This window comes from Ascaphus truei, chromosome 2 (genome assembly GCF_040206685.1).
Source record: "Ascaphus truei isolate aAscTru1 chromosome 2, aAscTru1.hap1, whole genome shotgun sequence".
In the NCBI taxonomy this organism is placed as follows: Eukaryota; Metazoa; Chordata; class Amphibia; order Anura; family Ascaphidae; genus Ascaphus; species Ascaphus truei.
Genome location: NC_134484.1, coordinates 132,813,067 through 132,827,062, shown reverse-complemented (window position 1 = coordinate 132,827,062; position 13,996 = coordinate 132,813,067). Strand labels below are relative to the sequence as shown.

Below are 13,996 nucleotides of genomic sequence, written 5' to 3'. Positions count from 1 at the left end.
CAACCCACCCAACACACACACCCCCCAGTACACCAACCCACCACCACACACACCCTCTCTCTCAACCCCCAAAACCACACACCACACCCACACACACCCCTCCACGCACACCCCCCTACACACCCTCACACCACACGACAACCACACAAACACACACCTCACCCCCCAAACCACAAACCCACCATAAACAACCCTCACACCACCCCCAACCTCACACCCACCTACACAACCTCACCTTCCTCACACAACGCCCTACTAATCCCACACAACACACACCACCCCAAACCTCACTTCACCCCCCAACACTACCATCCACCATCCATCAAACTACCCCCCAACACTTCCCCCACAACCACAAACATCCCACCAAACACACCCACCACAACCTAACACAGACCCCACACTCAACCCAATATCGCACACCTCTCATCCCAACACCACCCAGATCAAACTAACCCCCAACACTATACCCACAACAACACACATTCCCCAATCACAACCCCACAACCACACTCATCCCCACTACTATACCCATATCCTTACAACCTCAATTCAAAACCTACTCAACGAATATTCAAATCAAAACCACTATTCAAAAATCCCCCTCTCAATTCCCAATTCAACAGTAGAGTCACACAAATCCACTCTCAACAAAAACACCTACTATTCCCATATTCATATATATTCCACATTCATATATATCCCACATTCTATTCCCCATATTCATAAGTATTCCACATTCATATATATCCCACCATCTATTCCCATATTCATAAGTATTCCACATTCATATATATCCCACATCATTCCCATATTCATATAACCCACATTCTACTACCCATATTCTTATATATTCCACCATTCTATTCCATATTCATATATATCCCACATTCTATTCCCATATTCATATATATCCCACATTCTATTTCCCATATTCTTATATATTCCACATTCTATCCCATATTCATATATATCCACATTCTATTCCATATTCATATATATCCCACATTCTATACCCATATTCATATATATCCCATATTCATATATATCCCACATTCTATTCCCATATTCTTATATATTCCACATTCTATTTCCATATTCATATATATCCCACATTCTATTCCATATTCATATATATTCCACATTCTATTCCCATATTCATATATCCCACATTCTATTCCCACATTCATATATATCCCACATTCTATCCCATATTCATATATATCCCACATTCTATTCCATATTCATATATATCCCACATTCTATTCCCATAGTCATATATATCCCACATTCTATTCCCATATTCATATATATCCCACATTCTATTCCCATAATCATATATATCCCACCTTCTATTCCCATATTCATATATATTCCACATTCTATTCCATATTCATATATATCCCACATTCTATTCCCATATTCATATATATCCCACATTCTATTCCCATATTCATATATATTCCACATTCTATTCCCATATTCATATATATCCCACATTCTATTCCCATATTCATATATATCCCACATTCTATTCCCATATTCATATATATTCCACATTCTATTCCCATATTCATATATATTCCACATTATATTCCCATATTCATATATATCCCACATTCTATTCACATATTCATATATATCCCACATTCTATTCACATAATCATATATATTCCACATTCTATTCCCATATTCATATATATTCCACATTCATATATATCCCACATTCTATTCCCATATTCATAAGTATTCCACATTCATATATATCCCACATTCTATTCCCATATTCATAAGTATTCCACATTCATATATATCCCACATTCTATTCACATAATCATATATATTCCACATTCTATTCCCATATTCATATATATTCCACATTCATATATATCCCACATTCTATTCCCATATTCATATATATCCCACATTCTATTCCCATATTCATATATATCCCACATTCTATTCCATATTCTTATATATTCCACATTCTATTCCCATATTCATATATATCCCACCATTCTATTCCCATATTCATATATATTCCACATTCTATTCCCATATTCATATATATCCCACATTCTATTCCCATATTCATATATATCCCACATTCTATTCCCATATTCATATATATCCCACATTCTATTCCCATATTCATATATATCCCACATTCTATTCCCATAATCATATATATCCCACATTCTATTCCCATATTCATACTGTATATATTCCACATTCTATTCCCATATTCATATATATCCCACATTCTATTCACATATTCATATATATCCCACATTCTATTCCATATTCATATATATCCCACATTCTATCACATAATCATATATATTCCACATTCTATTCCCATATTCATATATATTCCACATTCATATATATCCCATATTCTATTCCCATATTCATAAGTATTCCACATTCATATATATCCCACATTCTATTCCCATATTCATAAGTATTCCACATTCATATATATCCCACATTCTATTCACATAATCATATATATTCCACATTCTATTCCATATTCATATATATTCCACATTCATATATATCCCACATTCTATTCCATATTCATATATATCCCACATTCTATTCCCATATTCATATATATCCACATTCTATTCCCATATTCTTATATATTCCACATTCTATTCCCATATTCATATATATCCCACATTCTATTCCCATATTCATATATATTCCACATTCTATTCCCATATTCATATATATCCCACATTCTATTCCCATATTCATATATATCCCACATTCTATTCCCATATTCATATATATCCCACATTCTATTCCCATATTCATATATATCCCACATTCTATTCCATAATCATATATATCCCACATTCTATTCCCATATTATACTGTATATATTCCACTTTCTATCCATATTCATATATATCCCACATTCTATTCACATATTCATATATATCCCACATTCTATTCCACATTCATATATATCCCACATTCTATTCCCATATTCATATATATCCCACATTCTATTCCCATATTCATATATATCCCACATTCTATTCACATATTCATATATATCCCACATTCTATTCCCATATTCATATATATCCCACATTCTATTCCCATATTCATATATATTCCACATTCTATTCCCATAATCATATACATCCCACATTCTATTCCCATATTCATATATATTCCACATTCTATTCCCATATTCATATATATTCCACATTATATTCCCATATTTCATATATATTCCACATTCTATTCCCATATTCATATATATTCCACATTCTATTCCCATATTCATATACATCCCACATTCTATTCCCATATTCATATATATTCCACATTCTATTCCCATATTCATATATATTCCACATTCTATTCCCATATTCATATATATTCCACATTCTATTCCCATATTCATATATATTCCACATTCTATTCCCATATTCATATATATCCCACATTTCTATTCCATATTCATATATATTCCACATTCATATATATCCCACATTCTATTCCCATATTCATATATATTCCACATTCATATTATCCCACATTCTATTCCCATATTCATATATATTCCACATTCATATATATCCCACATTCTATTCCCATATTCATATATATTCCACATTCATATATATCCCACATTCTATTCCATAATCATATATATCCCACATTCTATTCCCATATTCATATATATTCCACATTCATATATATCCCACATTCTATTCCCATAATCATATATATCCCACATTCTATTCACATATTCATATATATTCCACATTCATATATATCCCACATTCTATTCCCATATTCATATATATCCCACATTCTATTCCCATAATCATATACTGTATATCCACATTCTATTCCACATTCATATATATCCCACATTCTATTCCTATAATCATATATATTCCACATTCTATTCCCATATTCTTATATATTCCACATTCATATATATCCCACATTCTAGTTCCCATAATCATATATATCCCACATTCTATTCCCATAATCATATATATCCCACATTCTATCCATATTCATATATATCCCACATTCTATTCCATAATCATACTGTATATATTCCACATTCTATTCCCATATTCATATATATTCCACATTCTATTCCATATTCATATATATTCCACATTCTATTCCCATATTCATATACATCCCATTTCTATTCCCATATTCATATATATTCCACATCCTATTCCATATTCATATATATCCCACATTCTATTTCCCATATTCATATATATCCCACATTCTATTCACATAATCATATATATTCCACATTCTATTCCCATATTCATATATATTCCACATTCATATATATCCCACATTCGATTCCCATATTCATAAGTATTCCACATTTATATATATCCCACATTCTATTCCCATATTCATAAGTATTCCACATTCATATATATCCCACATTCTATTCCCATATTCATATATATCCCACATTCTATTCCCATATTCTTATATATTCCACATTCTATTCCCATATTCATATATATCCCACATTCTATTCCCATATTCATATATATCCCACATTCTATTTCCATATTCTTATATATTCCACATTCTATTCCCATATTCATATATATCCCACATCTATTCCATATTCATATATATCCCACATTCTATACCCATATTCATATATATCCCATATTCATATATATCCCACATTCTATTCCCATATTCTTATATATTCCACATTCTATTCCCATATTCATATATATCCCACATTCTATTCCCATATTCATATATATTCCACATTCTATTCCCATATTCATATATATCCCACATTCTATTCCCACATTCATATATATCCCACATTCTATTCCCATATTCATATATATCCCACATTCTATTCCCATATTCATATATATCCCACATTCTATTCCCATAGTCATATATATCCCACATTCTATTCCCATAATCATATATATCCCACATTCTATTCCCATAATCATATATATCCCACATTCTATTCCCATATTCATATATATTCCACATTCTATTCCCATATTCATATATATCCCACATTCTATTCCATATTCATATATATCCCACATTCTATTCCCATATTTATATATATTCCACATTCTATTCCCATATTCATATATATCCCACATTCTATTCCATATTCATATATATCCCACATTCTATTCCCATATTCATATATATTCCACATTCTATTCCCATATTCATATATATTCCACATTATATTCCCATATTCATATATATCCCACATTCTATTCCCATAATCATATATATCCCACATTCTATTCACATAATCATATATATTCCACATTCTATTCCCATATTCATATATATTCCACATTCATATATATCCCACATTCTATTCCCATATTCATAAGTATTCCACATTCATATATATCCCACATTCTATTCCCATATTCATAAGTATTCCACATTCATATATATCCCACATTCTATTCACATAATCATATATATTCCACATTCTATTCCCATATTCATATATATTCCACATTCATATATATCCCACATTCTATTCCCATATTCATATATATCCCACATTCTATTCCCATATTCATATATATCCCACATTCTATTCCCATATTCATATATATCCCACATTCTATTCCCATATTCTTATATATTCCACATTCTATTCCCATATTCATATATATCCCACATTCTATTCCCATATTCATATATATTCCACATTCTATTCCCATATTCATATATATCCCACATTCTATTCCCATATTCATATATATCCCACATTCTATTCCCATATTCATATATATCCCACATTCTATTCCCATATTCATATATATCCCACATTCTATTCCCATAATCATATATATCCCACATTCTATTCCCATATTCATATATATCCCACATTCTATTCCCATATTCATATATATCCCACATTCTATTCCCATATTCTTATATATTCCACATTCTATTCCCATATTCATATATATCCCAGATTCTATTCCCATATTCATATATATTCCACATTCTATTCCCATATTCATATATATCCCACATTCTATTCCCATATTCATATATATCCCACATTCTATTCCCATATTCATATATATCCCACATTCTATTCCCATATTCATATATATCCCACATTCTATTCCCATATTCATATATAGCCCACATTCTATTCCCATAATCATATATATCCCACATTCTATTCCCATATTCATACTGTATATATTCCACATTCTATTCCCATATTCATATATATCCCACATTCTATTCACATATTCATATATATCCCACATTCTATTCCCACATTCATATATATCCCACATTCTATTCCCATATTCATATATATCCCACATTCTATTCCCATATTCATATATATCCCACATTCTATTCACATATTCATATATATCCCACATTCTATTCCCATATTCATATATATCCCAAATTCTATTCCCATATTCATATATATTCCACATTCTATTCCCATAATCATATACATGCCACATTCTATTCCCATATTCATATATATTCCACATTCTATTCCCATATTCATATATATTCCACATTCTATTCCCATATTCATATATATTCCACATTCTATTCCCATATTCATATATATTCCACATTCTATTCCCATATTCATATACATCCCACATTCTATTCCCATATTCATATACATCCCACATTCTATTCCCATATTCATATATATTCCACATTCTATTCCCATATTCATATATATTCCACATTCTATTCCCATATTCATATATATTCCACATTCTATTCCCATATTCATATATATCCCACATTCTATTCCCATATTCATATATATTCCACATTCATATATATCCCACATTCTATTCCCATATTCATATATATCCCACATTCTATTACCATATTCATATATATTCCACATTCTATTCCCATATTCATATATATTCCACATTCTATTCCCATATTCATATATATTCCACATTCTATTCCCATATTCATATATATCCCACATTCTATTCCCATATTCATATATATCCCACATTCTATTCCCACATTCATATATATCCCACATTCTATTCCCATATTCATATATATCCCACATTCTATTACCATATTCATATATATTCCACATTCTATTCCCATATTCATATATATTCCACATTCTATTCCCATATTGATATATATTCCACATTCTATTCCCATATTCATATATATTCCACATTCATATATATCCCACATTCTATTACCATATTCATATATATTCCACATTGATATATATTCCACATTCTATTCCCATATTCATATATATTCCACATTCTATTCCCATAATCATATATATCCCACATTCTATTCCCATATTCATATATATTCCACATTCATATATATTCCACATTCTATTCCCATATTGATATATATTCCACATTCTATTCCCATATTGATATATATTCCACATTCTATTCCCATAATCATATATATCCCACATTCTATTCCCATATTCATATATATTCCACATTCATATATATCCCACATTCTATTCCCATATTCATATATATCCCACATTCTATTCCCATATTCATATATATTCCACATTCTATTCCCATATTCATATATATTCCACATTATATTCCCATATTCATATATATCCCACATTCTATTCCCATAATCATATATATCCCACATTCTATTCACATAATCATATATATTCCACATTCTATTCCCATATTCATATATATTCCACATTCATATATATCCCACATTCTATTCCCATATTCATAAGTATTCCACATTCATATATATCCCACATTCTATTCCCATATTCATAAGTATTCCACATTCATATATATCCCACATTCTATTCACATAATCATATATATTCCACATTCTATTCCCATATTCATATATATTCCACATTCATATATATCCCACATTCTATTCCCATATTCATATATATCCCACATTCTATTCCCATATTCATATATATCCCACATTCTATTCCCATATTCTTATATATTCCACATTCTATTCCCATATTCATATATATCCCACATTCTATTCCCATATTCATATATATTCCACATTCTATTCCCATATTCATATATATCCCACATTCTATTCCCATATTCATATATATCCCACATTCTATTCCCATATTCATATATATCCCACATTCTATTCCCATATTCATATATATCCCACATTCTATTCCCATAATCATATATATCCCACATTCTATTCCCATATTCATATATATCCCACATTCTATTCCCATATTCATATATATCCCACATTCTATTCCCATATTCTTATATATTCCACATTCTATTCCCATATTCATATATATCCCACATTCTATTCCCATATTCATATATATTCCACATTCTATTCCCATATTCATATATATCCCACATTCTATTCCCATATTCATATATATCCCACATTCTATTCCCATATTCATATATATCCCACATTCTATTCCCATATTCATATATATCCCACATTCTATTCCCATATTCATATATATCCCACATTCTATTCCCATATTCATATATATCCCACATTCTATTCCCATAATCATATATATTCCACATTCTATTCCCATATTCATATATATCCCACATTCTATTCACATATTCATATATATCCCACATTCTATTCCCACATTCATATATATCCCACATTCTATTCCCATATTCATATATATCCCACATTCTATTCCCATATTCATATATATCCCACATTCTATTCACATATTCATATATATCCCACATTCTATTCCCATATTCATATATATCCCACATTCTATTCCCATATTCATATATATTCCACATTCTATTCCCATATTCATATATATTCCACATTCTATTCCCATAATCATATACATCCCACATTCTATTCCCATATTCATATATATTCCACATTCTATTCCCATATTCATATATATTCCACATTCTATTCCCATATTCATATATATTCCACATTCTATTCCCATATTCATATATATTCCACATTCTATTCCCATATTCATATACATCCCACATTCTATTCCCATATTCATATATATTCCACATTCTATTCCCATATTCATATATATTCCACATTCTATTCCCATATTCATATATATTCCACATTCTATTCCCATATTCATATATATACCACATTCTATTCCCATATTCATATATATCCCACATTCTATTCCCATATTCATATATATTCCACATTCATATATATCCCACATTCTATTCCCATATTCATATATATCCCACATTCTATTACCATATTCATATATATTCCACATTCTATTCCCATATTCATATATATTCCACATTCTATTCCCATATTGATATATATTCCACATTCTATTCCCATATTCATATATATCCCACATTCTATTCCCATATTCATATATATCCCACATTCTATTCCCACATTCATATATATCCCACATTCTATTCCCATATTCATATATATCCCACATTCTATTACCATATTCATATATATTCCACATTCTATTCCCATATTCATATATATTCCACATTCTATTCCCATATTGATATATATTCCACATTCTATTCCCATATTCATATATATTCCACATTCATATATAACCCACATTCTATTACCATATTCATATATATTCCACATTCATATATATTCCACATTCTATTCCCATATTGATATATATTCCACATTCTATTCCCATAATCATATATATCCCACATTCTATTCCCATATTCATATATATTCCACATTCATATATATTCCACATTCTATTCCCATATTGATATATATTCCACATTCTATTCCCATATTGATATATATTCCACATTCTATTCCCATAATCATATATATCCCACATTCTATTCCCATATTCATATATATTCCACATTCATATATATCCCACATTCTATTCCCATATTCATATATATCCCACATTCTATTCCCATATTCATATATATTCCACATTCTATTCCCATATTCATATATATTCCACATTATATTCCCATATTCATATATATCCCACATTATATTCCCATAATCATATATATCCCACATTCTATTCACATAATCATATATATTCCACATTCTATTCCCATATTCATATATATTCCACATTCATATATATCCCACATTCTATTCCCATATTCATAAGTATTCCACATTCATATATATCCCACATTCTATTCCCATATTCATAAGTATTCCACATTCATATATATCCCACATTCTATTCACATAATCATATATATTCCACATTCTATTCCCATATTCATATATATTCCACATTCATATATATCCCACATTCTATTCCCATATTCATATATATCCCACATTCTATTCCCATATTCATATATATCCCACATTCTATTCCCATATTCTTATATATTCCACATTCTATTCCCATATTCATATATATCCCACATTCTATTCCCATATTCATATATATTCCACATTATATTCCCATATTCATATATATCCCACATTCTATTCCCATATTCATATATATCCCACATTCTATTCCCATATTCATATATATCCCACATTCTATTCCCATATTCATATATATCCCACATTCTATTCCCATAATCATATATATCCCACATTCTATTCCCATATTCATATATATCCCACATTCTATTCCCATATTCATATATATCCCACATTCTATTCCCATATTCTTATATATTCCACATTCTATTCCCATATTCATATATATCCCACATTCTATTCCCATATTCATATATATTCCACATTCTATTCCCATATTCATATATATCCCACATTCTATTCCCATATTCATATATATCCCACATTCTATTCCCATATTCATATATATCCCACATTCTATTCCCATATTCATATATATCCCACATTCTATTCCCATAATCATATATATTCCACATTCTATTCCCATATTCATATATATCCCACATTCTATTCACATATTCATATATATCCCACATTCTATTCCCACATTCATATATATCCCACATTCTATTCCCATATTCATATATATCCCACATTCTATTCCCATATTCATATATATCCCACATTCTATTCACATATTCATATATATCCCACATTCTATTCCCATATTCATATATATCCCACATTCTATTCCCATATTCATATATATTCCACATTCTATTCCCATAATCATATACATCCCACATTCTATTCCCATATTCATATATATTCCACATTCTATTCCCATATTCATATATATTCCACATTCTATTCCCATATTCATATATATTCCACATTCTATTCCCATATTCATATATATTCCACATTCTATTCCCATATTCATATACATCCCACATTCTATTCCCATATTCATATATATTCCACATTCTATTCCCATATTCATATATATTCCACATTCTATTCCCATATTCATATATATTCCACATTCTATTCCCATATTCATATATATTCCACATTCTATTCCCATATTCATATATATTCCACATTCTATTCCCATATTCATATATATTCCACATTCTATTCCCATATTCATATATATCCCACATTATATTCCCATATTCATATATATTCCACATTCATATATATCCCACATTCTATTCCCATATTCATATATATCCCACATTCTATTACCATATTCATATATATTCCACATTCTATTCCCATATTGATATATATTCCACATTCTATTCCCATATTGATATATATTCCACATTCTATTCCCATATTCATATATATCCCACATTCTATTCCCATATTCATATATATCCCACATTCTATTCCCACATTCATATATATCCCACATTCTATTCCCATATTCATATATATTCCACATTCTATTCCCATAATCATATATATCCCACATTCTATTCCCATAATCATATATATCCCATATTCATATATATCCCACATTCTATTCCCATAATCATATATATTCCACATTCTATTCCCATATTGATATATATTCCACATTCTATTCCCATATTCATATATATTCCACATTCATATATATCCCACATTCTATTACCATATTCATATATATCCCACATTCTATTCCCATATTCATATACATTCCCACATTCATATATATCCCACATTCTATTCCCATATTCATATATATCCCACATTCTATTCCCACATTCATATATATCCCACATTCTATTCCCATATTCATATATATCCCACATTCTATTCCCATATTGATATATATTCCACATTCTATTCCCATATTGATATATATTCCACATTCTATTCCCATATTCATATATATCCCACATTCTATTCCCATATTCATATATATCCCACATTCTATTCCCATATTCATATATATTCCACATTCTATTCCCATAATCATATATATCCCACATTCTATTCCCATAATCATATATATCCCATATTCATATATATCCCACATTCTATTCCCATATTCATATATATTCCACATTCTATTCCCATAATCATATATATCCCACATTCTATTCCCATAATCATATATATTCCACATTCATATATATCCCACATTCTATTCCCATAATCATATATGTCCCACATTCATATATATCCCACATTCTATTCCCATATTCATATATATCCCACATTCTATTACCATATTCATATATATCCCACATTCTATTCCCATATTCATATATATCCCACATTCTATTCCCATATTCATATATATCCCACATTCTATTCCCACATTCATATATATCCCACATTCTATTCCCATATTCATATATATCCCACATTCTATTCCCATATTCATATATATCCCACATTCTATTACCATATTCATATATATCCCACATTCTATTCCCATAATCATATATATCCCACATTCTATTCCCATATTCATATATATTCCACATTCTATTCCCATATTGATATATATTCCACATTCTATTCCCATATTCATATATATTCCACATTCATATATATCCCACATTCTATTCCCATAATCATATATATCCCACATTCATATATATCCCACATTCTATTCCCATATTCATATATATCCCACATTCTATTACCATATTCATATATATCCCACATTCTATTCCCATAATCATATATATCCCACATTCTATTCCCATATTCATATATATCCCACATTCTATTCCCATATTCATATATATTCCACATTCTATTCCCATATTCATATATATCCCACATTCTATTCCCATATTCATATATATCCCACATTCTATTCCCATATTCATATATATTCCACATTCTATTCCCATATTCATATATATCCCACATTCTATTCCCATATTCATATATATCCCACATTCTATTCCCATATTCATATATATCCCACATTCTATTCCCACATTCATATATATCCCACATTCTATTCCCATATTCATATATATCCCACATTCTATTCCCATATTCATATATATTCCACATTCTATTCCCATATTGATATATATTCCACATTCTATTCCCATATTCATATATATCCCACATTCTATTCCCATATTCATATATATCCCACATTCTATTCCCATATTCATATATATTCCACATTCTATTCCCATAATCATATATATCCCACATTCTATTCCCATAATCATATATATCCCATATTCATATATATCCCACATTCTATTCCCATATTCATATATATTCCACATTCTATTCCCATAATCATATATATCCCACATTCTATTCCCATAATCATATATATTCCACATTCATATATATCCCACATTCTATTCCCATAATCATATATATCCCACATTCATATATATCCCACATTCTATTCCCATATTCATATATATCCCACATTCTATTACCATATTCATATATATCCCACATTCTATTCCCATATTCATATATATCCCACATTCTATTCCCATATTCATATATATCCCACATTCTATTCCCACATTCATATATATCCCACATTCTATTCCCATATTCATATATATCCCACATTCTATTCCCATAATCATATATATCCCACATTCTATTCCCATATTCATATATATTCCACATTCTATTCCCA

At 29.5% G+C, this 13,996-nt stretch overlaps 1 protein-coding gene across 4 annotated transcripts in view; it reads left to right on the top strand.

The window, feature by feature from the left end:
• The window catches only part of CABLES1 (Cdk5 and Abl enzyme substrate 1), a 180,646-nt gene that overhangs the window by 82,816 nt on the left and 83,834 nt on the right, over positions 1–13,996 (top strand). The window lies entirely within an intron of this gene.